Source organism: Harpia harpyja, chromosome 8 (assembly GCF_026419915.1).
Source record: "Harpia harpyja isolate bHarHar1 chromosome 8, bHarHar1 primary haplotype, whole genome shotgun sequence".
Taxonomy (NCBI): Eukaryota; Metazoa; Chordata; class Aves; order Accipitriformes; family Accipitridae; genus Harpia; species Harpia harpyja.
Window position 1 is genome coordinate 46,708,054 of NC_068947.1, and position 26,843 is coordinate 46,734,896.

General features: G+C 42.1%; 1 protein-coding gene across 4 annotated transcripts in view; it reads right to left on the minus strand.

The window, feature by feature from the left end:
• The window catches only part of ZBTB20 (zinc finger and BTB domain containing 20), a 512,445-nt gene that overhangs the window by 170,125 nt on the left and 315,477 nt on the right, over positions 1–26,843 (minus strand). For all 4 annotated transcript variants that reach the window (XM_052794817.1, XM_052794816.1, XM_052794813.1 and 1 more), the window contains one exon: positions 18,823–18,921. The gene's annotated coding sequence lies outside the window, so the exon portion shown is untranslated. The remainder of the gene's footprint in view (positions 1–18,822; positions 18,922–26,843) is intronic.

Consider the following 26,843-nt stretch of genomic DNA (forward strand, 5'->3'; position numbering starts at 1 on the left):
GTGTGGCTTTCAGTGCAACGGTCGTTGCACAAGCTTTCTCTATCCTTTACAAAGCCAGTTGAAATTGCCTTTATCTAGTTCCCTCTTATTCATGCCCTCTTCTCAATACTTGTGTACTTCTCAATACTTTGAAAGAAGCAGGCTGGGGCCGTATCATCCCCTCACACGCTTCATACAGGAGAAGCCTAGAGGGTACTCACAACTCCTCTGGTGAGCGAGCCGGCAAGCATTGGAGGTGGCAACAAAGAGCTTTAAAGAAATTGTTATAATCAAACATAACAGCAGGCAGCGACCAGTATTTTAAAAGGCATCCAGTGCTAGAGGAACGACCCTAACCTGCTGACACGCTCTTACCTTCAGGCAATCAGTGACATCCTTAAACACCTAAATGCTTTTGATAATCTGGCATCCAGCAATTAGATCCCTCCCTTGCAGAGCCTCTGTAAACGGGAAAAGTGACAACAGCACGCACGTGTAGCCAAACGCAACATATCAAACACTGCTGTAAGGCTGACATTCACCGCTCATCCTGAATATTGAGGTACGATCCGCAGAGGCTACACTGTCTACCGTGCAGCAATCCACTATCTGGTTCTAGATATCCGATCATCCACGCATGCTACAGAAATAGCTGCAATCCATTCTGTTTCTGTACGAAGCGAGGGTGTCTGTGAAGCTCCAGACATTATTTGCCCCAGGCAAAATTTGCATTCACTTCAAGGGTTCAGAGGGTATTGTTCATTTACTTTATTAACGTGTTTGTTCCTGTTTCAAAATACAGCAAATCTGAGAATTATGAAACGTGCCTGGTCAGTCAGATGTCTGGGTATCGCCAGCAATTGGGATGGCAGGCCATTTTGAAGCCCTGTTTTATGGGAAAAATCACTGTTCAGAAAATCATTTCCTTTAGCAAATAATGTTTACAACTCAAAGGATCTAAATAGGTCCTCCACTTCAAAAATAAAAGAGGAAGCCTAAAAACAACCATTAGGTCAGACAAGCAAATGGTTAAAACCGGTTAGAAATCAGGGTTGCTCTCCACTTTAATTTGATTTCGCTCTCTAAAGTACCGGCACAAAGCTCTTCTCTTACAGGGAGCTAAATACCAGCTATTGCTGAAGCACTATCAGAGCGAAGTAAGGGTTCAGGAGAGCTTTCTCCTCCAAACCTCTTTATTTATCTGACCGGGATCAGGTAAAAAACCACTGTCATTAGCACTTGCCTAGCTCGAAAGTCCTGGGTACAGCATGCCCACTGGCATCTCCTGACTCCTGAGCGGGATGACTGTCTGTTGAAGAGCAATGCCAGCCTCCTCCTATTCCCCCGTTCCTGCTGGCACCCCGAGGCAAGCATCTGGGAGTGTGTGCTGCCCCGCTCTGAAGCAGGTGCAAAGAATGGTAGTCAGTGTGTTCGCTCCCCATGAGCCTGCCGCAGGCAGACAGAAAAACCTGGAAATCCCTCCAGTAACCCTCCCGGGGGAGAATGAGAATTTAGCCAAGTGCACTTAAGACCAAAATTGTTGCAGAAAGGAGACACATACACTTGTTAAAATCCGTCTGTAACATTCCCTCCCATCCTCCCCTTACTGTGGACCGATCTGGATTTCTAAAGAGTGTAATTATGTCTTGCACAATGATTATGAGCTTTGGGAGCTCTCAGAGAAAATTTCCTCACTGCACATGTGGCCATTGGCTGACATACCAAACACATATCACTCCTTTTTTTTTTTTTTTTTTTTTAACTCTGCATTTTGCCGGGAGAGAGGCCAAAGAGAAAGGACAGACACCCAAGCCCAGGGCCAGGTTCTGCACTATGCTGGTGTGTCCTAAAGGCCAAAGGGAAGAGCCATAAGAATGACCTTTGATTGCTAATGCTCCCATTCCTCTGCCTGCCTTCCTACCACCAACAGTGGGACGTCTAATCTGTCTGTACATCACCAACAGACCCTTTACCAAGAATGTATTGACATATTATTGATTTGCCCCTCTTATTTTATGTTTTCCCTTAAAAGACACCCAAAATACATTTTGTTTTTCCTAAAATAGATGCTCAGAATTCACTGTATGTCCATGCAGTGACGTCAAGGTTTAAATCATTATCAAGCTACCTGGTAGCTTTAAAAAAACCCCATTGACTGGCAAAATGCTAACAGCAAAAATTACTATAATACACTATCCTGCTTTCTAAATGGATCACTGATGGGGTGGACATCAACTTTGTCCATGGGAGATGCCTTTGTGCTGAGTACAATTAATGTTTTTATTAAAAAAATCTTTCCTGAATGAGACAACACATTGTCCACTCATGTGAAAATGGCACCACTATATATCACAAATGATACAGCCAGCCGAGAATAAAAGAACTTATTTCACCTGCATGCTGTGAAAATTTCAAGGCACCTGCACTTGGTAAAATGGAAGGTAATGCAAGAATAGCGTCAGTCAGCTTGTACGCCCGAGGGTAATGGACATCATCCTTTTTCCCATCCCAGTCACCATCTTTTCCATTTCCAAAGGGCCTCCAAAGATGAAAATGAACTTGACAATCATTCTGCAAGGCAAACTGATCCTGATTCTTCCAGTCACTTTGTAATTCACTGCAGATGGTGAGAGTGAGATGTTTACTGGCTGGCAGGTAATGAGCCTCGTTGTAGATAATAGTGATGGACGGGCAATCTTGCCTGCTGACAAGGAGGCAACTCAACATGGGCACATGGCATTCATCCATGACTTCATGTAAAAGGATAGCTGTGACAATGTACACAGGTTATAAACTACCCTCCCCTGTTCATGTCAGCATGCAGCTATACTTAAGCCTTTCCAGTTCACATTTAAGTAGCGTAGAATTGATCCTGATTGTCCATGAAAGTAGAACAGTCTGATTTGTGACCTAATGTTTACTCTTCTATAAGAAGAAACTTGATCTGTTTAAACATCTAGATATTCCCTCTTCCCAGGTAATGCCATTCATCACAGCTGTCAGTGCTTCTTTAAAAGAGAAATGACCCTCAGGCATAGCATAAAACTCTGTGGAAGAACTACGTACACCTTTGCCAAAAGAAGAAATAGCTCCTTTTTTTGAGCAGGCTTGTTGTGAAAGGCCTACACACACTGAATTGTAAGTCAGTATTTCCATTTCCATCCCCGCCCCCATATAAAGGAACTCGTATTAAGAGACCTACACACTGTCCTGATTTTTTTATCTCAGACATAAGGGTAGTGGATTTGGACAAGCTCAGCCATTTGATGAGATATACTTAAGCAGCTGGTTCCGAGGGAAAATCAGAGTAATCCAGAAATGCAACAGAAGATAACAGAAAAGGCCTAACTCCATTTCTCCTCTCCTCATAACTTTACGAAGCAAAAATAAAAAATCATACACTCAACTAAATCCCACCAATATCTTTTGTTTCACCAGAATATATACCTCTTGAAATAAGGGGGTATGGCTAAAATTCATAAAGTAGGCATTTAAAAAATGTATTTGTTCATATATATATATGTGTGTGTAAATATACACACATTTAAACATGGATATTGTTATTCCACAGATAGACAACACCTTGGTCTTAGTTTTCCTATTCTGAATGAAATATCCTTTCCCTCCTTCTCTGGTGAAATCTGATCATTTGTACTGTACCCGGGCTTCAAGACTTGATAAACGATCCCAGTGCTATGAAAGTTTCATCCAAAACCTGTCTTTTCATAGATTCGCTCCAGATATTCTTTCTACTTTAAAGACTCATGTGATCACCGCTTTGATCCTTTCTCCCTCAGCTCTATTAGGGGCACCATCTCTTCGGGGCTTGCAGCTTATAAAAGGACCACCATATTTTGATATGCCTTTGATGTTGTCTTCCAAAGTATCTTTGATTTTTAAGTTCTGTTCAACCCTTTCACCATTAACCTTGATTTCACTTAGGAATTAATAGATCTATAGTTTTATTGGAAGGCTAATTTAGAAATTCTGCTTTCTCTGGCACTATTTTTCCCCTCTTAGCTGGAAAGGTAGGTGAAACAGTACAAAAAACTGACCAGTGTTTGAAAAAAAAAAAAAAAGAAACTATAGATAAGCTAATACCTTTCTTGAGTTTTGAGTTGTGCTTATTGCACAACTCTCTTGCTGAATCGTTAAGCTGCCAGCAAATGAAGTGATTCTGCAGGATGATAAGGAGCCACAGACCTTCCACAAGGCCACTGGTGACTGAGAGCTGTTACTAATGGATGACTCCCCAGTAGGACTGTGGTCTCAGTCCTGTCCTTGAAGACTAAGTCTCCCCCGCATATGACACTTGCATTCCCCCTTCTTTTGACACTCAGCAAAGAGGCTGAAGCTGAAAAGGCTAAAGGAACTATATTGTTGGAAGTAAACTAAACATAAAGCAGCAGAACACTTACTCAAAAGGAGAAACCGGCACTGTCTTTCAAGTCTTTTTAGTAGGTATTTTCAATTTTTAGCTTATGATATTTGAGATTTATTCCCCCTCCTCAGCACCACTAAGTGCGACTGAAGATTCATCTTCGCTGGTATAAAGAGACAGATGAAGGCTAAAACCAGGTCAGCCGTATACGTGCACACCACAGGATTTATTTATACACCCTAACTACGTTCAGGTGACATTCATATACATTTCAGGTTCTTGACAAAAAAATAAAGCTCCATCTATGGAAGCTGTATCTCAGTGTGCCTTTCCTTTATTTAAAACTACCCTGCTTTTCCCCCACAACACCGTTTATTTCCTATTCTTTAGAGGAACAACTCAGAAGACCTCATCCCCTCTCCTCACTTAAATGAAACTGCTACTAATGGAGACGAACACACTTAGTCCTTGCAGCAACTGGCATGTGCGTACCCATACTTTTCAGTATCTGCATAGGGCCATCACGGCAGCCTGTTGCCTTTGCTAAGGCACCGCCAGCACAGTTCCAGGGTTCCTTCTCAAGAGCACTTGTAATGCTACCACAATTATCATTCCAAGCTAACACTCTAACACATAACCCTTGGGACACCCGGAGCTTCTGGTAAGACACAGCGATGAGAGAATCCAAATGAAGCTCATCAGATACGTGCCCTTTCCAATGATCCTTCCTATCACTCATCACACTCGCTATCTAAAACATCTCTGGCAAAGAAGCACAGGCTGGGCGCTACATGACCTGTTCACAGCACTTCTCACCCTCCACCGCTTAAGCGCACAGTCTAACGTCATAGCTCGAGAGTCCCACCCGTGGTTCTCTGCGTAGCCCCACGGCCAGGCACGGTTCCTACTGTATCACGCCTTTCCCAGAATCTTAGCCCCGTTGGAAAGCATTCAGCATTGAGAGGACCCGTCTTTATGCTGATAACACTAAAATATAAAATAATGCCAACAGCTGGTGCTACAAATGGCTTTTAAAAACGATGTTCATTCACTAAAATTCCTCTTGCTACTTTTGACATGAAACACGCAGTCTCTAATTATTCTGATCAAGACGGTGAAATACAAAAACAAACTTTAATTGTGTTTAACAGATATTTAATCAGGACTCACTGAACTACAGATTAAAGCTGAAATTCATAAACCATAATTACCCAATTGTCGCAAGCTTTTTGGTCCACATTCTGCTTCCGTCTGGGCGTCTGGCACTTTGCCCCGAATTTCTTTTAGTGTCTTCTCAGTTTCATTGCTGTTCATGTTTTCCAGCAGAGATTTAGCACAGATTATAAAATATCTGTACTTGGCAACTTTATTAGTTGTTTTTTCGTAGAAAGATTATAACCCACCTATCCCCATCCTGGGGCTGAATGAACAGGCATACGCCGTCAGTTATTTCTTGTCAGAAGCTACCCTTTCCTCCTGCTAGAGTCCATTGTATTCACCTATCCTACTCAGGTTCTGATTCCCTGACCACTGCCGTGCTACCAGAGCATCATTCAGATATTGCTTTGAGTACGCCATCCGACATACCTACTATGAATTATTCCTTCCTTTCTCCAGAGATAGAAGCGGGTGCAATATGGTTTCCTGTTTTCGTAGGGGCTTTTTTACGTGCTTGATGCCCTGTATTTACATTTAAGAAGACATGATGAAAGAAATACACTTCCCATGGGAAGCAGAGAGTGGTGAGGTATATGCTAACCACCAGTTCCTCAGGGAATTAACTGCATGGGCTCAGACTGCCTCCCAAGAAAATTACCGATTGTCCTTTAGCAGGGAGAGACTGATTGTGCCCGAGAAGCATGGCTGTTGACGGCAGCTTTCCAGGGACCTCCATACATCGTGTGCAGGTTATGTGGGTACTCTGAAGTCAAGGATTTGATTTAACATCTGTGGGAAAGTGGTATTGACATCCAGTATTTTTACAGTGATCCATCCTCCCAAGTACGCACAATCCAGTGTTCTCTGCTAGGCAGAGTCTTCTAAGTCCCGAAGTTCTCATGCCTAGCTACACTATATTGTACTCCAGCAGAAAAGGCATGAACCTCAAAGGTGAAAGCACTGTCCATTAGGATGAGATAGACAAAACAGGAAAGGTTAGAAAATGGTACTTCAAGAGGCTTTGTGAGACCTTATCTTTTGCTCCACAAAGATGTCTGAACTACAGATCAAGTGCCTTTGACACAATTGTGGACTTCCAGGATTTGGGGAGGAATAAGTGGAAGAAATGCTATTCAAAAATTCCACAGAACTGACAGCCAGAAGGTAAAACTAGGAATACAGAAGCTCTGTTTTGCTGCCATTGTACAGCATTAGAGGCGGGTCCTGCACAAGGACAATGCTGAACTTGCTGGGAATGGATGGGAGTTTAGTTACATCTCGCTTATTTGCGTAAGTGATCCTTCCACAAAAGTGCTCACACTGCCTTGAAAATTTAAGACTCTTCAGAAGCCTCCTGTTAGAAGACGATTCCTTGAAAAAACATCCCTCAAAGTCTCCACTGCAGAACCTCCCTCACCAAGAATCATTCTCAGGACTTTGCAAGGGAAGGTTGTGATATGGCTTTTCAGACGCAGGAAAAGCAGCTTACCAAACTGCACGTCAGGCTGGTGAACAGCAAAGACATTTCACCCTATCAGAACGGTGAAGTAGGTTCCCGTGCTGACACCAGGCCCGCAGAGCCAGCCCGCTCAGTTGTAGGGAAACGCAGAACTCCAGTCAGCCTTAACCCCTCTTAAATTCGGGGCATGAGGCAGGGTGGGGGGAGATATGGAAAAGATGACACTGTGGAAGCATAGGATCTCAGCTCTCTGTTGAAGATACAAAGAAAAGTGAGCTTAATTAAAAAATGTGATGGCCTTCCATGCATACTTGCTATTGCTTTTTCTCATAAGAGCTGGAGTGTTCTTGAAGAACTCCGAGTTTGGGTGAAGATATATGGAACCACATATGTCCTTCATGGTCATTCATAAAGTTCAATTTCCTTTATTATCCTGACAAAAAGTATGAGAATACAAGCTAAACCTTTACATATTTCCTCGGACCTGTTCTCAGCTAACATGCAAAACATACATGCATTTTTTCTGCATCTTTCAGTCATTTTTCATCCTGAAAAAATAGTATTCTACACATTCATTTCTATCATGGTCATTCTGCCCTATCTCCACTTCCATTTCTTTTGAAGAGCCAGGCAGTTCTATTCCCACTGAATCAGTCACCTACCTTCCTCATCAGCTCCTTTAGAGCAAGTCTTAAACAAGCAGCAGTGTACCACCTTAGCAGTCACTGCTGCATGTATATCAAACTGCTTTTTTGTTTGTTTGCTTTTGAAAGCTTCTCTGAAGCTTTCATGACTTGAAGGTCTCTGAAAGAACCCGTATCTCACATTTCACAGCAGTCAGATACCAGACCGGGAAGATAGCAAGACAAGGAGAAATATGCTATTTCTTCTGTTTCCCTCTTTCTTTTCCTACGTAAGAAAGATTTGATTCTTTTTGTCAGCCACACAGTCTGAAGTCCAATCACAGTTAGGTCTTTGCATCCTATGCAGAAGGCTGACAAGAACACATGCTATAGGATGGCGGATGGCTTGCCATACAAGGCAAGCCTGATTTTTCACAAATTGTTTTCCAGTTCGGCACAATTGTTTGTCCAAGGGTTTCAAGCTCCGTATTTAAACAGTGATAAAGAAATTGCTATCCAGTGTTAGTGTCATTCTTCTTTCAGACTGTTCCTCTGAAAACAGCCTACAGCCTTTGAGATACAAAATGTATCGTTTTAATGTAGTCAAGGTCCCTGCTTGCTACGTTGCTAAATCTATTTAGCAGATTCTTCTTGGCATAATCTGTCCCCAGACCTGAGGAAGCTCAGTGATTTTAAGTGTTTTAAGCTAATGATAATGGTTAGTGCTGAGAACAGATGTACCTGGCTGTGGTGTGATCTATTCTATTAGGCTGTTAGGAGCTGTGTATTCATATTGACTTACCATTTCATGTCTATTTTCAAGGTGTGATGGCTGCATGGGGTGTAGTCTGCTTTATTCCCCTGACATATGATGTATCACCGTATCTGTGTTTTTTGATACGTGGTGACTGCACAGGGGGAGAGATGGAGAACATCTGCATGTTTGTTTTCATGCCTTCCCCAAATTTTGTATGTCTATTCTTGCTGTCCACTGGCAAGATTATGGGAAGCAGTGATTCATCCCTGTGTTCATACTAGACCATAACCCAGGAAACGGTTGCACAGATTGGATGTGCATGCAGAGAATTTGATGACTGTGCTAGGTATTGTAGAAGTTTACTTTCCCTGGTGTGAAGGCATTGTACATGAGTGAATTTGCTGTAATTGGTGGCTGCACTGGTAACACGCTAAGTGGAAGCTGGTTTACTATTCTTCTCTATCCATAACACAACAGAGTGTAAAACTCTTCAGTCGTATCAATAAATGGTGCTTCACTTCCCTTCAGCACAATGAAGTGAAATTTCCGCTGAGAATTATTTTCCTGATCATATTGCAGCCTTGGTCTTGCCATTCACAAACATCTGTTATTGCCACCCTCTGGGGACAATACGCTATTTGGGCTGTGCTGTAGAGGAGGTCTTGTATCTTAAGGCCTCACCTCAGCCCTCCAACACATAACCAAATCCTTCCTACTTACACGGACTATAACACTGACGTCTTGCCAGTACGACTTACAGAATTAAGCTCTTGCAGAAGAAATGCAACCTTAACTGGTCCACATTATCGCAGTGCAACAGGAGACATGCCTACAGAAAATGAATGCAGCCTCCTTAAACAAACCTCATGCGTGCAACCTCTTCCCTGTGAGAATTCAAAAAGCAGACACAGATGAAAAACCACGTGGGGCTCTAGCAGAGACACCATCTCCACCCTGACTAAATGAATGGAACTTATACAGGGAAGATCCAACAAGCTTAAAATCCAAGACCATTTAAACAACTATAACCACGGACAAGCTGAGAGATACACAAACACAAGACAAGACACTAGATCTCAACAGACACATGTAAATTACTATCCTGACGTGTAGAGATTAACTGAAGGTGTCACAGTGCAGCTCTGGGCCAGCACACCACCAGTTCAAGTTCTGAACCACACTTTGAGCATGGAACTCAGTTCTTGTGCTACAGGGCACTGCAGTGATGTGCTGCAATGCTAGAAACAAGAGGTTAAAAGGTTAAATTCAGGACTCTCTTTTTCTCTGATGATTTGGCCAACTTGACTCAAGCAGACCCCAACTAAATGCCAGGCACTATAAGCTTAATTCTGTAGCTTCAGGTCTCTTAATCAAAGAATGACACCAGTATCGTAATTTAATTTTCATTTCAATACAAAGAAAATACAACTCAGATGTAACTGATATACATTCTTTCCATTCCCTAAACCATGTTCTGGGCACTTTGTCTCTTTGGAAATGGAAATGCATTCTTATGAAAACACTACAGGTTAAATACCTAAGACATTGCTTCATAAAGCAGATAATTTTGCTATGAAAGAAAGAATATATAAAGATAAATTCTCATCTATTTCTGACCTTTGAGGTTCTGCCTATACATGAATTTCTCTTTTTTTTTCTCCTGTTACCCCACCTCCTTCCTAAGTTCATCTACCACAGAAGTCAATTTGCCCTCCATAGCCCCTCAGAACATGTGCTATAAACATCCTTACCTTTTCCCAAATCCTTCTTTCCCCTGTCAGGATTTTATACAGATGCACAGGGGAAAAGGCCTGGTATCTGACATTTAATAAGAATCTCAAAGAGAATACAAACAAAGTGCATTAAGATTTTCTCCCTGGTACTACTCAGGAGGGAGGGAAGGCTGTTTGCCCACTGCTAGGAGATTGGTCTGTATCTGAAGCTGGGATCTATGTTTCTGCAGCTGGTACAGCCATTTCTCTCTTACATTTTACACTCCAGCTAATAAAGTCCATTTTTTAGCCTGGGAAGAAACCATCTTTGTTGGAAATCATGTTGGTGGAACCAGGTATTCCTCAATAAAAAACCAATTTAAGTAGCAGTGATCTAGGATCTTACACTTTGGGACATGACGTTGTACCAGCTATGCTTGGCTCACATTTTTAAGGCATGTTTCTCAGCTATGATATTAAGAAATCTCAATGGCTTTGGTTTTAAATTCAAATTGCTGTTGATAGAAATTTAAATGAAAGTTCATGATGCAAAATGCAATATGAGAAGCTCTAAAAATGCCTCCTTACCTTACATCACTCTAGTGATCCTACTCATCTCCCATTTGTTATCATTATGTATACATGTTATCTGTATGTACTAGACTGTAGGTCTTTGCAAAAGGCAGCCTAGACTCAGCTAATGCTGCTTTTTAAACTCCACGTAATAATAATGACAAGAAGCATCATCTGGAAATTGCAAAATTCATGACCGTATCCTCCCAGACTAGGCAAGGAGAATAGCGGATTCCAAAACAATTCAGGTATTTATACAGATATTGAGAAGAGAGAAGAAAACCCCCTCAAGTTTCCAAGACAAATCAGCCGCTTGGGTCATTCTGGCATTGATCATGGCTGGGCTGCCCGCTCTTCTCTCTGACGTATATATCCCAAGCCGCCGTGAAGGACAGGGTGTAAGGCTGGGGAAGGGGCACAGAGCCGAACGACAAGAGGCCTCAAGGCAAAATCAAAAGACACACAGAGCCCCTGCAACGGCAGTGGTTTCACCAGCGTGGACAGGGAGAGGACCGAGACCCTTCTCACCCCAACAAGCGTGGCCCGCAGCGGAGGAGCGATGAGCACAAGGGCGACAGAAGAGACACGAGACACACGGGTGTTTTCTACCCCAAAGTCTCTGATGTGAGAGAGGGCAAATATTTCCTACGGTTTCTTTAAACGTCATTAGACGTGAGTTCTCACCAGCAGGCAATGAGGCCAGAACTGCTCTCACATTGACAGGGGCAAGCGGGAAAGCTGGCAGCACAGCCAGCTGAATAGGGACCCGGTCACGAACTACAAATAGGCACTGCACGACACGTAAGGTGTACCACGGCTTGCAAGATACCTGAATGTCTGCCTTTTTCCCCTTTGGGAAGTACTTGTGCCAACTACCACACCGATGGCAACTCACAGCCCAGAACTAAACTGAACTGGACCGACCCCAGGGATGGGTGCAGGGGCCTGGGGAAGATGGTGATACACCCGCAGCGTAGGACGGGGAGGATGATGCTATTCCATTAAGCCAACAATAATCATTTCTCTAACCAGAAAGGAAATGAGAAGATGGTAAGAACCTGTTTTGACATGACGCAGAGAGGAAAGCATTCATTAATTTCCAGTAACAGTCTTTATTCTTGTAGCAATCTTTATAAACTGACCAGAGGTATCACTTGTAATTTGCTTGTCAGCCCTACACTTCTGAAGAAACTTCTCATGAGGGAGGGGAAAAATCCCTCATTATTAAAAAACAACCCCAGGCTGTGCTTTCAGGTTTTGGTCTGAATCCAGTACCTGCAACAGAAACCTTTCAACACAAGGCAGCAAGGACTTCTCAGGGAAAAGCTACAGGATCAGGCCACACGTTCCCAGTAAAAACTGGCCTTTTTCCTCCCTCCTCCCAATCTCATTATTCCCAAAAGATACAAAGAAAATACAAGATTGTTGGGATTTCTATAAGAAGATTTGGCAGGTTTTTCATATTTGTTTAGACTGTAAGATATAATTTGAATTTGGGGCTTGCCTCTCTCTCTCTCTCACTAAGAAGAAGAATGAGTTATTTGTTCTCTGAATAAGTATTTGTTATTAGTGGATCAGACATGGATAAGGTATATTATTACAACCATGTTTGTTAGGTATGATTTACATTGTTTGCTGCATATCATCTTAGGCTGTCTTTAATTTTGTTATACTTTAGGGGGTTTTTGTTTGGTTTTATGCATTTAGTCACAGTTGGTTGTGTTTTGAACTTTGAAAAAAATTAATACAAAGGAAATTAAAAAAAGAAAAAGAAAATATTTTCAAAATGATGTGGAAATCAAATCTATCCCTCAGTAATTTGATTTGTAGGAAATGGAGAGCAAAGCATTACAAAGCATTACAAACAGAATGCCTTGAAGTGCATCATAATTACTTACATGTGCAAATACGTTGTCTAGGTTTAGGCATTCAGTTAATAATAGTCATAATAATTCTATGCCTTACACAGGGTCTTTCATCCAAGCTTCTCCAGGTTTGCGTAAGCAATCATCAACTAATGCTTGGGTACCCACGAGTACGCTGTTGCTCGTAAGGATGGAGAAATAGGGGCAAAAGCTCTCCAAGGTCAAGGACAAATAATGATTTGGCGTCAAGGTAGGAGAGAACTGCAGATGATGGTTTTCTAACTACAGGCAGATCAGAGATGCAGAAGCTTGTAGCTGATCCTAGATTTCTACAACTTAATGGCTCTGTAAGAATGAAGGAATGCAACAAATGTGCATCTTAGACCTTCTGTTCCACAAAGTTTAAAGGCTGAAAATTGACACAAATCAGATCCACGGCTAATCTTTGGTGGAACTCTGGTAGATACAAAAATATGCCAGTATTTTCTATCAAAGCACAAAGACTGACAAATTTGCCTTGCTTGGAACTCCTTACCAGTGTGAATGGCTGTCATCTGAGGCTCCACAAATGGTTTTCAGATCACGCATCCTTTGTGGAAGTCTGGGCTGAATGTCGAAGGGATCTAGAAAAAGGTACCCTATAAAGTCCAGTTGTTACAGAAAGTCCCAAATGCCAATTTCATGTTTGTAGATTATTCTCACGTTGATCTCTTACGTTTTAAGTACCTGAAACTCATAACAAAACTCTGAGCGTGCCATATCACCCAAAAGCTTTTCCACAATTCCTGCCAGGGAAGAACTGCTGGATTTTATACTCTCCTACCTTTTACTTCCATGCCACTTCCTAACTGCACACCTGTGTTGCTCTCTCTCCCAAGCCAAGAGAAGAACCCATGGTTTCTGCAGTCCAGGCCCTTTGGTCCTTGCTAGCCAAAACTCCATCCTTAATTTACTAGAATATATGTTTTCATGCTTCACTAGATGACCAAAACCCAAGACCGCCAAATTATTTTTGCCGTTTCATTTAGCCATGCAATAATGCTAATGCTTTAAACCACTACCTGCTGAAATAGCAATAAGTGCTGCACTGCAGTTACTGACCCACGCAGGTATACAACTGCCTGTTCGAAGGATTTGACATTAACACATCCCATTTTCATTTAGCCTACATTTCTGTGCTCCATGTAGCTGCGACAAGAAAGCGTTCCTCTTTACATTTCCATTACCTGTTATGCTTTACACTAATAAAAACACTGGATATTATTTATTTGTCTGGCTGACTGACAAAGCCAGGCATCAAAGCATCATTCCGGTGTCACATACTTCAACACTCTAATCTTTCAGAACTTGTAAAGCAATCTCTTACGGCGCTTTGTGGGCTGTGAGATCACCCTGACAAACTGTGATAATGTTGGCAATCTCCGAATGGGTGTTCATTTGCAATCTTACTACAGAGGAATTGCTACATTTCCAAATTTGAGGGCTTGACATAATCTGTCTCCACAAAGCTATCAGGGTCTGTCATAAGGCTGTCTGTGACCCAGGGATTTTATGGGGTTAATATCTATCCCCAGCGCAACTTCATCGTAAGCACCGGAATTACCTAGAGTATGACTTTCTCCATCTATTTGCTTTCTTTCTCTTTATTTAAAATACGCCTTATTTGTATAATTTTTTTTTTTTTTTTGAAGTGCAAACAACATCCGAGTCAGGTAGGGGAGATTGCTCCTCCAAATCATGACCAGTTTCTTAACAGTTCACGCCAAACCCTCTGCTCCCCTCATCACACTTAGCGACTGAGAAACAATGCAAGTGTCAGGTCAAGCTACAAAGCTATTGCCATCATCTCTTCCCTTCCATATGCTCCCAGTACTGGCAGTCTCTGGGCTGCAGTCCACAGGATATCCACAATTATGGCCCAGATTGAGGGAGGGGTAGAAAAACGATGGTACTCTGCCAAGTATGTCAGAACCTGAACTTGATCCATTTTAAAATTGAAGCTGGGGACTGTGGGACAGCACCGCATTCCCTATAATCCATCTAAAGAAAGGAAAATAACTTACCATCTCAAAAAAAAAAAAGTCAGAGTTAGTGCAGACCTAACATAAATAACTATTTTATATTTGCCTCTGAACCTTATCTTTAACTAAAGAAATACGCTGTCTTGACGTAGAAGGAAGATTTTTAAAATGCCATAAGACTGTTAAGCACCTCACGAAAAAGTGAGACAGAGAGAGAGAGAGAGTCAGGCTTCATCATATTTATGAGGGCCACAAAACTGCTAGTGAAGTCATTTAATTTTGAAATTACTTAGGAGTCCTTTAGAAAAGCCGGGAACACAGGATGGAAATAGAAAACTAAAAAAAGTGCATCCAGTGTTTCAAAATAAGTTCCCCGCACAACACCCTTTCCCTGCTATCATCCCCTCAGGCAAATTTACCAGCTCCGCAGTTCCTTGCAGTTTACCAAAGATCCTCCCCAAATCCTGCTCTGGGTGTGGGTGAGCCGCTGGGACCTGGCCGCGGTCGGGTCGGAAAGCCCGTGCCAGGGCACAGGCGCTCCACGTCAGCGCAGCACTGGAGCACAAGCTTAACTTTAAGCACTGGCTTGGATATTCTGCTGAACTAATGCCGGGATGTTTTGCTACGTTCAGTACGTTTTTACGAAAGAAGTTCCCTTCCTTGGATTATTACTCCATCTAATCAAAACAAAAATTGTTGAAGATGCACTGTACTTTGCTTTATCTCCATTTAAGCTATTTTCTGCATTTCATTCTCGATGGAAAAGGAAACTCAGTGTCACTATCTGACCTCGGGAATAAGCACCTAGCTGCAATGCTGCTGGAAAATCTTTGAATCCAAATAAATTCCAAACTTCTATTTTGGCCTGAAATTACAGAAAACTTACTCCTGCTCTTGTTGTTAGTAAAACGCCTACTGCTTTTACCAGGAGCAGCAACTATCCCTCGTGCCTCTTTAATCCTTCAGAAAAGCGTGTGCAGCTTTGGAAGCCCAAGGTAAACGTTTTACTGTGTGTATTATCTTACTGAACTCAGTAGGATGCATGGATATAAAAAAAATGCTGCATGAAAAGACAGCACAAAGATCCGTGGGCTTCAAAAGGTTAAACAGCCTCACTAATACAAACACCGCAGATGGGACAGTCCTGAACACAGCAATGAAAATGATATGTGCTTTTCCTTCCTAAAACTCCCTTCTTGAGGGCTAATGTTTTTATTTTACAGTAAGCTGAGAACTGGTGAGTAGACTTGTATACTAGTTATTATTTGACTCTTCTCCACATAAATCTGTTTTTAAAGAAGAAAAAGTCAAAGGAAAGAGCCCTACGTCTCAGCTAGTGCCCCTTCAGAAGCTTTTTGCTAACTACAACTGAATTATAATGTTTCTCCTTTTTCATTTATATTTTTTAGTGTTTTTAATACTGACAATAAGTCACTATGCACCCAAAATTTTCTGAAAAATAAAGAAAACAAACTATCACTGGTAGATCACTACAGAGGGAAAGAATACAGAAACATATTAAATTTGCCATAAACAAGGGGTTTCATACCATGACAGCAACTTTTACTGTAATTCATTTGTCATATAAATTATGTCCCTGGGGATATCCCCTAAAATTAATCAGGTTAGAGAGAGAAGGAAAACAAATTGAAAACTTCTCAAGACTCCAGCAAACAATAGGTTTTAAACATAGGAGAATCAACAATCTCACTGTAAAGTTCTTCCCTCCTCTTCCTCTATTCTTCTTCCCAGGAGACCAAAATCATCAGACTGAGAACCATCTTGGTCCACCAAGATCAAGGAAATCATATAGGTTCAAGTACACAACATTTCTGAAATTAAAAGTTTTGCAAGCAGCTCTGTCTTTCCAAACTACAAACTCCCTGGAAGAATTCTGAAATATAATTTAGTAAAGACATTCATTGTGCCAATGTGGCTTTTAAGCACAAAGCTACAGTTGCAAAATCTGGGCATGATACATTCATCACACAACACAGAAAAGCAAAGGGGAGGAGGGCAGAAGAAAACAATAAGAATTTTAGACAAATTTTCATACTGGCCAAACTCATTCTCAAATCAAAACTCTGAAGCTTTGCCTGTTCCTTAGCTTCTCTAGAGTTTAGGCAAAAAGGAATTTGCCCGTGTACTTTTCCTGTACCACTCTGGCTTTATTTCATGCAAGAAACAAGACTTAGCTTTTTTCACTCTTCTCAACACAGCTCACTGAATCAAAGTGTTGATACACATGTACAAAATCCGACACATTTTCTGATCTCATTTGGAATACAGATCAAATTTTGCTCTTCCTGATGCCTGTGCCACCTTCCAGCGTAGACTTGAGTAATAAGGGCAGAATAGGAAGACAACAAAACGCAGGGGAGTAACTAAGTCGACGGTGCTTGATCATTAATGACATTAACAGACTGCACTAATGGATAACTCCACAGCACAAATTTCATCTGGATCATGTGAGGGCACAAGATCACATTTCTGCCAGCCCTTATATGTGTTAATGTTAGCAGCGGGGAAAAAACGGTATCAGATAAGGCATGGAGCTGGCTGGTAAAAGTCAACACATCAAAATATATTTTAAAAACTGCATCAGAAGAATGAATTTATAATGGATCCGTGCTTTGCGTTTTGAGGTGACAGAGTTCTCGATCTGGTAGAAAGTTCCCAAAGCTCGATTTACTACATTGTCAAAATATAGCCTGAGGGGACAATCTGACTTACAGCAATTTTTATGACTGGTGATGAAAGAACCTCTCTTGGCTTTTAGATCCCAAGTTTGGCTCAAGATAGTGCAGCAGAGAACAGAAAATCTTTTATTTTATGCTGGGAGTTCACAGTGTTCCTCTTCAGCACAGAATTAGGTTTTACTGTATAGAATTCTCACATACAGCTCGCTGATGGGTTAGAATTCACACCTTCAGATTTTGGGGTTATAATTCACACCCTTCATTGTTACTGCTACTAAAGATACAGATTACAGTGTTCTCATGTCACTGTAGGATCTGTAACGGCAATCTTTAGAAAATTTGGGAAAAAATTGTGTCTTTTACCAGGCCGCAGCATGTCTTATTCAGCCTTGGAAAGGTTTCAGAGTGCAGTAACCACATTAATTGGGCATTATATGGACAGCCAACTATAGCTCGGTTACTGTGCAGCTTTTACTGTTCCTTCTCATGCTGCTTCAAAACGCATTTCGTGTTTTAACCAGTTGTATATACATAGGAAAGCATTGCACAATGCTGGACAATGCTACGGATCCACAGGAAATAATTGTTTCACAAACATGAAGCAATCTGCACAAATATAAATAGCGTGGCCCAAATCTGTTCTAAATTATGCTTATGCAAATCCATGGAAGTCAACTAGTACCGCTAACAGAACAGAACAGATAAGAGCATGTAAAAACATAAAATATGGCTCTACTGTACAGCTATCCATAGGCCAAAGCCTGCCAGCCTGCCATCACTTACATTCTCCTACTTTCCCAGCATGGCTTTACAGGAAATAAGAAAAATAAGAGTATCTGGGATTTCAAGTTCTCTCATGCACTGGAGGACACATGTCCAAGAACATATGGACTTAAATGTGTCAGCATCCTACATCACTCTTATTTCAAGAGTGTTATTAATTTTTGTGGGTGGAGTCCAAAATTTTAATGCCATATTAGCACACAGTGGCTGTTTCTGTAATGCACATGTCACAGGGAGCATATGTGTAGCAATCCAAGGATAGCATTTTAACTTGATTTCAAGCGATTTTCTGAATTGTAATACTCTCAAAAGACAAAGTATTGATGCTACTAGCAGGGTATTTCACAACTTCTGTCTTCACAGTTTCATCCATCCACCTCAATTCTGACCTCCAGGATATCATGCTATTGCAGATCCAGACTCTCCACACACAGCTGTTTCAACAAATCTCATTTTGCTCTATAAGGCACAGCGTGTGACTTCAGGATTGGTATTTTCAATGCTGAACCAAGTTACACGAGTGACGTATGCTACTCTAGGCAAAAAGCAAGACTGAGACCAGAAAATTCTTTCCCCTGCTAACTTTACCTAAATATCAATCCAAATCTTCTCAGATGAATTAGCCACTTTACCAAACTCGCAGGTACAGACAGATACTGTGGGTATCAGCCATGCAACTGCTCCAGCTGGATACAGTGAGAAATGTATTGCCAAGGGCTTTTCGGCTGTGAATCAACAGGTGGTTTGGCACCAAGATTTCTACCTGTTTGTGGTTTTCATCTTTGGTTTCAAGACAGAAAATGAGATAATACCTTTCAATGCTGCATCTCAAGCAGGCTGTACGGCGAGCAAGGTTTCATTCCAACCAAATCTCTCTCTCTTGCGAAGTTGAGGAAAACTGCCAACCACTGCTGCTCTTGCCATCAACACGTGATGTAGATGTTAGGAAAAGGCCAAGTAAAGGGAGAGAAGAAAAAGGAAAAGAAAAATATAAGTTTTACATAAACAACAAACTGCACATAATGACTACATCTGAGGACAACAAAATAAAAAGTACTGGCTTTAGTATAAGGAAACAAATAAACAAAACCTTGGAAGAGCTTAATCTAAGAGGTTTTTTTAGTTTATTGGATACAGAGAATTTTTGTTTAAATTTAATTCCAAGAGATACAATACTTTGAAAACATATGATAAAGTGACAACATTAAAGAAACAAACCTATCGTAGCATCAAAATGAACTACACCATTACTCAGAGAGCAGCCTAAGCCCCTTCAACAAACACCCTGCAAAGCAGCAGAAGCACTTACAACATATGTTCTTGCCTGCAAATAGCCCAGGGTGCAAGAGGTGGGTTTCATTTCTTGGTTTTTAAAGTCTTCTGCATGGGCCTAACTCTGCCTTTGTTGAAGGTAGTGTTAACACACATCGAATGCAGTGGGAACCAAATGTGGATAACTGCATACTTTGAAAAATCACACCCAATATGTTCAACTGATGCCATCATTCTCTGAGGACAAGTGTAGGCTACGGAATACTACAAATAATAGAGAGCAGTAGTCTGAAGTAAGCTTTTCAGAACCAAGGAAGCATATTTCGATACTTTTTCACAGATAATTGGGAACGTGCATCTTCAAAATAGTAGTCAAGAGTAGGTAAAGACTGTCTAGAGATCCTTACTGTGACAGACGTTTCAATGCCTTTTCATAAAATAAGAGTTCTTCAAAGCAACTCTCAGCAACCATTAAGCAAATAGCCAGCAAAACTACGCTTTTTGAATTAAAGTAAGAAAATGAAAGTCAGTGCCTCTCCACAGACGTAGACGTAATGAGAATGACTTCAATACATCTGCTAGTAATCAAAATGGGTCCACACTCACCACTGCATAGAAAAGAGGAATCCTAATGATCAGCAAGAAACTTTGTTTTGTCCCAATAACGGTAAAACCATTTCAGGAAGTTGTATGTACTAATTTACCTACAGAAGATGAGAACTGCATGTTTAGATTGTATTAAATCATCTATACTAATAAAGACTGAGCTGAAGAGAAAATGGAACTACCTTATCATGAAGATATAAACGTGTGGGGGGCAAGAGCCCCCAAAACGTTCTTTTCCTCAGTTGGAATAAAAAAAACAGCCAAGTGGGTCTTTTTCCCCCATGAGAAGGTGTTTTGACAAAAATTCACCTCTCATATAACCGAAATGGAAAATTTCCATCAACTAGGTAGAAAAAGGGGGGGGGGGGGGGGGGGGGGAAGCGTGAAGAGTCTTCCAGAACCAGCAGTTGGGAAATACTTGTTTTTGACTTTTCTTGGGTAAAACAGTTATTCCCAATGAAAATTTTTCTTTCAAGAAAAAGAGTTTCCACTGAAAAATCATTCCGATGGAAAACACCTGGCCACAGCTACAAAGGATCGGACCACTGGCCTCAGCCAGGGGAAGGTGAATGCCAAGGTCAGCGGACTGGGTCTGTCACAGTCCTCTTGCACAATCACGGGCAAAGCGCTTCCATTCTCCGCGATGCTATTTCTCCTCCAGCCTTTCTGCCTATGTAGACCATCCACTCTTCAGGGCAGGAACCATCTCTCACTGTATGTTGTACGCAGCTTACTGTAACACGCGTGTTTAATGACTTTCAGGACTGCAGTAACAACAGTGTTTTTCCCTCCTACAGCAGCTAGTTCCCAATACCGAGATGAAGAGAAAAACACAACCTATGGCTGCGACACACTGCTAATCAAACACTATTGTATACCATGGGGATGTGGGGGGGGGGGGGATGCCTTTTCATCGTAGAACTAATCAGAGTTTATACACACAAAATCAGACAACTCTATAGTCCAGTCTTGTGATCTGTGTTCCAAGCTGCCAGAAATAAGGCAGGAAAGAAGCGGGGGGGGGACGGGGACGACATCTCCTGTGTTCATAATGAAAGAAGAGAGATGACTGGACTAAGAGCTGATGAGGTTACAAGGCAACAGCAGTGCCATGAGTTGTTTGGGCTTAAAGCCAGATGTCTTGTATTTCCTTTGATTGTTTCTAAATAATTAATGGTATTAATTTAATCATGTGACCCACCCCCCCACCCCCCTTTTAGTATTTGGCTCTGTGTACTAACACTAAATATAAAGGAGAAAAACGGGACTGTCTATAGCATACTGAATATTGATGCTGTGTGTTTGGACTGCAACAACAGCTGATACTCGTATCCATAAGACTATATATCTACAGCACTCGCACAGTGTTTGCACGAAGTAGATCAAGTAGTAGCCTTCGTACTCCATCCATAAACCAGCTCAACTATGGCATATGGACACTGCATGTTTGAAGTAGTAAAATAGAGGGTACAGCGCTCTCTCCGCCCACACTAAGACGAACCTGCCACTACTATTTCACGTAACATTTTCTGGCAAGCTCCCAGTTTTCAGTCATGCTGGTTTGCTTGAAAGAAACACGCAGAGGAGACTCTGCTTGTCTTGCTGTTCGAACAAACAAAATAATCACGCATCTTGAGCTAATGGTCCAAAGCTTAATGAAGATCATAGAAAAGAGGCTACCCGTGATGTGAGCATTCCCTTCTGACTTATCCACATAAGCCGCTGCTGTTGGCAAAAGGAAATGGATTATGAGGATAATAAGTAACCCTGAGCTCTGGTCTAGACAAACCTTTGCTTGGTACAGTAGCAGTCAGCGCACAAAGAAAACAGCAACCACCAGAGGTAAAAATTTCACTTCTCCACAATTTTCTACACCAGGGCACTGGCGGCAACAGCGGGAGGACCTGAGTTCCTGCACCTCTCTTGTTGGGGCTGCAAGTCTCACAGGCACCAAGTAGTCTCATGGGAATATTCTGAGCATTAGGGTTGACTACTAGGACTGCCGAAATGTAACAGCAGAAATCCTGAACAAATGAAGACTAATGAAGGCAGCTCCCTACTCCCTACATGCACGTGTACTCGGTGAAAATGTCTGCCCGTCCTCCTACATACTACAGCGTACTCTCAGCTCCCCTAGTCAAGTCTCCAGTCCCACCCATCTCATCTACCCTTTTTTTCCTACCACATTTCCACTTACCTTGAATCCCAGGGCACCTACCATCAGATAGTATTAAATGGGGTAGCTGTAAGGTAATGGAAGGTAGAAAGAAACCTGACAGCTTGGAGCAGACCCTCGCTTTGTCCAGCAATGCCCCAGACTTCTGGAGGTAAGGACAAAGTGACACGAGGCCTTCACAGACGTCAAAAGAAATTTTCAAAAATGTGCACAAAGCTAACCTCACCAAAGAGTACCTGTGGGTAGTCAGACAGGGCTTGGTCAAGTCTCATTTCTTACATTTTATCCACGGGTCCCTGTTTGGTTGTCATTCTGCAACTAGACTATCGGATCAAGACCGGCATTAGTGTTTTCTACAGTTACGATTCTTCAGTCAAGGGAAGTGAACGCTGAAGAGTTCTCCACTAGAAAACCTAGTCCTAATTTTCAAGGACTTAGCAGTCAAGGCCTAGCAATCCTACAGGCATCTTTCTCCACCACTAACTCACTAAGCCAGCTGGGTTCATAGGAGGAATTCCGTTTCATTACATTACAGAAAGATCATATGGGATGTACACCTGAGCCTTTCGACTGGGACTGGGGCAGAGCCAAAACCGGCATCATCCCTGCGCAATGCAGAGAACATCATCACCTGGAGGGAGCACCACGACAGCCAAATTGCGGGCTGCGGCACTGCAGAGCGAGTGGCAGAGTGCTCTGGGTGTCCGAGCTCAGGCTATGGGGCTCTTCGGCAAGAAAGGAGCAGAATGAATACTACACTGACCGTGCTGGGAAGAGAACGTCTCACCCTGGCCTACAAGTGCTTCTCTAACAACGTTATAAGGTTGAATAATTTCATGGGTTTATTTCTCATGGACGTATGTAAATGCAGAAAACACTAAATATCGGTTAAAGCAAGAAAAGGAAGAGTAACATACAGACAAAATTAAAGTGACTCCTTTGGTTCCTACCAGCTACCAAGCAAGAGTGGCAACACCTATACAAGCAAGCAGCACATCAGGAATACCCGATGCCAGCGTAGCCCCCCCTTGAAGTCGTTCACAGCAAATGGGCACTGTGGTTTTGAACTGGAATGAGAGGAGACTGCTTCAAGATAGGAATGATCACATAGAAATGGCTGAATTATTTGTAAGGTAGAAACACTGGAAATAGACAACAATACAGCTGAACAGCGTTTGAGTTGCAGCACTTTACGAACAGCACCTGTACTTATCTGGTTGTTTTTCAGGATTTTGGGGGGTGGTGGTAGAGTGAGAAGACGGCATTTTTCCTGTGGCGACAAGGATCTCTGAAAGTGTCTACATGTCAGACTTTGCTGAGAATGTATCTTTTGTTCCTCCTTCTGCTTTATTTCCCTTTAATGATAGCTTTGCAGTGAATCCCATTTGTGAGTTGCTCAAATAAATGCAAATTTTATCTTGTAAGCAATACCCTCCAAAATACTACTACAACTGAAAATAAAAATGTTACGAGCTAAAAAGGCACTGGGTCTTCCCCCGTGCCCTCATCTCCCCAGTGCACCGGACTGCTTGCTATTATTGTATATGGAGTACCAGGCAGGGTACTTGGTATTATAAATATGTACTGTATTGAAATATATAGCCGAAGTCCCCAGGGCCCAACATTCTAATTAGAATTACAGTTGTGCAAATAACTGATTTATTTGGCTAGCTGACCAAACTGAGAACATGGAAAGGAAAAAAAAACCACCTAGGTGTTTAACAAAATGGGCTAGTTGTTTGTTTGTGTCCATTATATTTCAATTAAAATTGACTTTGTTTCAAAACAAAAAGAGAAACCTTGTTTAGAAATATCAAAACAAAACCTTTCGGCTTTCCAAAATATTTCTTTTAAATTTTTTTTCTCAGTTTTATTTTTTTTCCGTAGTTTTGGCTAACCCGTATCTGAGGCAAGCAGTTTTCAGCAAATAAAACATTTAACTTAACAGTTTTACCCAGACCTAAATCTAAGGGCTGAACTGTGAGTCGACTGGCTCTCGACTTAATAAAAGAAGAGCAGGGAGGCAGGGGATCTGCATTCTCTGAACCAAGAATGGTTCAGCCCTTGTCTTTGTGTCCAAGGTGAGTTATGATTTCTTTTCTTTATGGTTGTCCCTCTGTCCACACTTTGTCTCCGCCGTCTCTGAGCTCGTCGGGGTTAGATGCACCTCCTACAGCATGTCTGTACAGTGCCTAACACAATAGATTGCTCATCTCAACTGGAGCTTATATGATTTACTATAATATAAATAACTGCTCAACTGCAGTCAAATCTCTTTTTAATGCCAATAGTTTCACTTGCATATATTTAGCGGCCCATCATGGGAACATCAGCTTCTTTTTTAATTAATTACTTATTAATAGAGGTAAAATATGAACGGACGACACGTCTAGATTTTTCCTGCTTCATCAATTTCAGCGCTCAAAGAAAGCATCTCGTTTACAGCTACCAGGAACCAACAGGGACATGTACTGAATGAAGCCTGAAACCCAAGATCCCCTCAGCACTTTTGTACCCCCATTATTTGGGGACAAATCCTCTCAGCCCTCCAGGGAAGGAAAGGTAGCCGGATTGAAAGAGCTGCTGAGTGGAAAGCCTCACGGGCAACCTCCAGATTCTCTGTGCAGGGCTTTAGGCACACAATTGTCACCGGTAGGAATGGGAAAATGCAAGTTCAGTGTCTGCACAGAGGTGGAAACAGCTGTGAGGCTGAAGGGAAGAGGTCTGCCGGCCTCTGTTTTGAAGGCCCCTTGCATCTCGCAAGGCCAACCGGCTTAATCGAAAGACGACTTTAGAGCTCGTTAGAAAATAAACAACACAGAAATAGAAACGAATGCAACATTACGAACTCTTCAACTTCGATGCGCAGCGCTCGGGGCTGGGGGTGGGGAGGTTTCTCAGAGCACACATGGCTGTCACTGACAATAAAGTCAGTCACGTTTTTAAAACACTGGGGACAGAGTTGCAAATGTGCCCCATTATGTCTTGAGATGTACTCCCTGGGTACAAAAGGTGCGTGGGTTACGGTAAGCTCGTGTGTTACTTTGCTGAGGCCGTAAAAGGCAGCAGAAAGCACCGACGGAGAAAGAGCAACTGTAGAGTATACGGGGCGATGATTCCCGCTGCACGGGCCCGATCCTGGGTGCCCTGGGTATCCTGGAATCCCACCCGTGCTATTTTTCTCCATCCTCGGGGCTGCTGCTCAGCTCTAGGAGACACCACTGCCATTTCACAGCCCCTGTGGCCTCCTGCAAGGGGACTGCCGGAGGCGTACAGACGGCACCGGTCGCTGCCAAGGCGATCGCGCTCGGTCCGAGGGCAGCGCTTGCAGTCGGCCGTTCCCCTCCGCGTACGAGTGCCCCCACGGCATGCTAAAGGAGCGATTGTTATAATTAAAAATAAATCCTCCTCCCTGTCGATTGTCTGTACTTATTGGTCATTGCTGCCATCTAGCCAGACGCATCTCCAATATTCACAGAAGCCTTCAGCCTGTTTATTTTCCCTTTGCTGCTCGGCCTGAAGCAGGGATAAATGCACCCCTTGTTACTCACTGCCTCTGCGGAGACATTTGTAAACTTTCACAGGGTTTTCCTTTTTTTCCAACAGGTGACAAAATACCATATAACTGCAGGTGCTCTGGGGACACAAACAGGAAAATGGAGATCAGATGCAGCTGTAGTTGGGAGTCAGGGAAAAATCAAGATAAAGGCAGCAGATAAGAGAGTGCTAAAAAGAGCCAAGACATGATTGAGAAGGGGTAGTTAGCTATTTTTGTTGCCGACTTACTCTTGCGAGGTCGTTCTAGCAGAATAATTTTGTCTATTTTGTTACCATTGCAGGTATTACCAGGGGAAGGTTGGAAGTTTATTGAAAAAAAAGTTTCTGGACATTATTGGAAAAGGATTAAGAAGTTGTTGACTCAAGCTAGTACTGAAGGATGTGCTGGAGGTCACAGCTGAGGGGCACTGGCTGGTGTTACTGGACTTGTGAAGTAGGAATGATAAAGAAGTGGTTCAGAGAGCTTCTGAGTTCAGATTTATTCTTCTAAGAATTTGTTCCCAGAATTCAGTCAGGAAAATGGTCCTAATGGAGGCCTCACTCTGCACCCCTTCATCTTCTTTTGGCATATATGGCACAAAATAGGATGAAAAAAAGAATATTCTAAGGAGACTTAAAAATCGAAACATTCAGACAGAGTTTCGTGGCCTGGTTTCTGCCCACAATTCAGCTCTGAAAAGCCAATCTAAATTTCCGGACAGTGTGGCCATTCACTTTTCTAGACAACCTTGTTTCAGACCCATAGATCCAGCAACATAATAAGCACAAGGTGAAGCACAATGGGTAAAGAGAAAATAACCATGACTGCATGATAAAAAACACTGATTGCTCTCTGGCCATAATGCTTCAACCAAATAAAAGGCAGGGGGAGGACAGCAATAAATGTCTGTGAATCCAAATTTCTTTTACTGTACTTCCTATTCCACCAGGGGAAAGAAGAAAAAGTTATATTTTGCTTCCCTGATTTTTTTTCCACTGAAAAGGGAGGTGTCATGGGTAATCTAGAGCAATATTCAGCTGTGAATCCAATTTATGCAGTGGGATAGGATTAAAAAAGGAACAGAAGGTCTGGATTCTGAACCTGCTCTAACAGTTTTGATTTGAATACAACCCAAGTCTTGAAATGGCTTGTTTTCCACTTCTGGTTTGGAGCTGGTTGAAATATTGCCACAGTAGCACTTCCTGTAAAATTTTTGTCCAAGATTCTCATTATTTGGAACT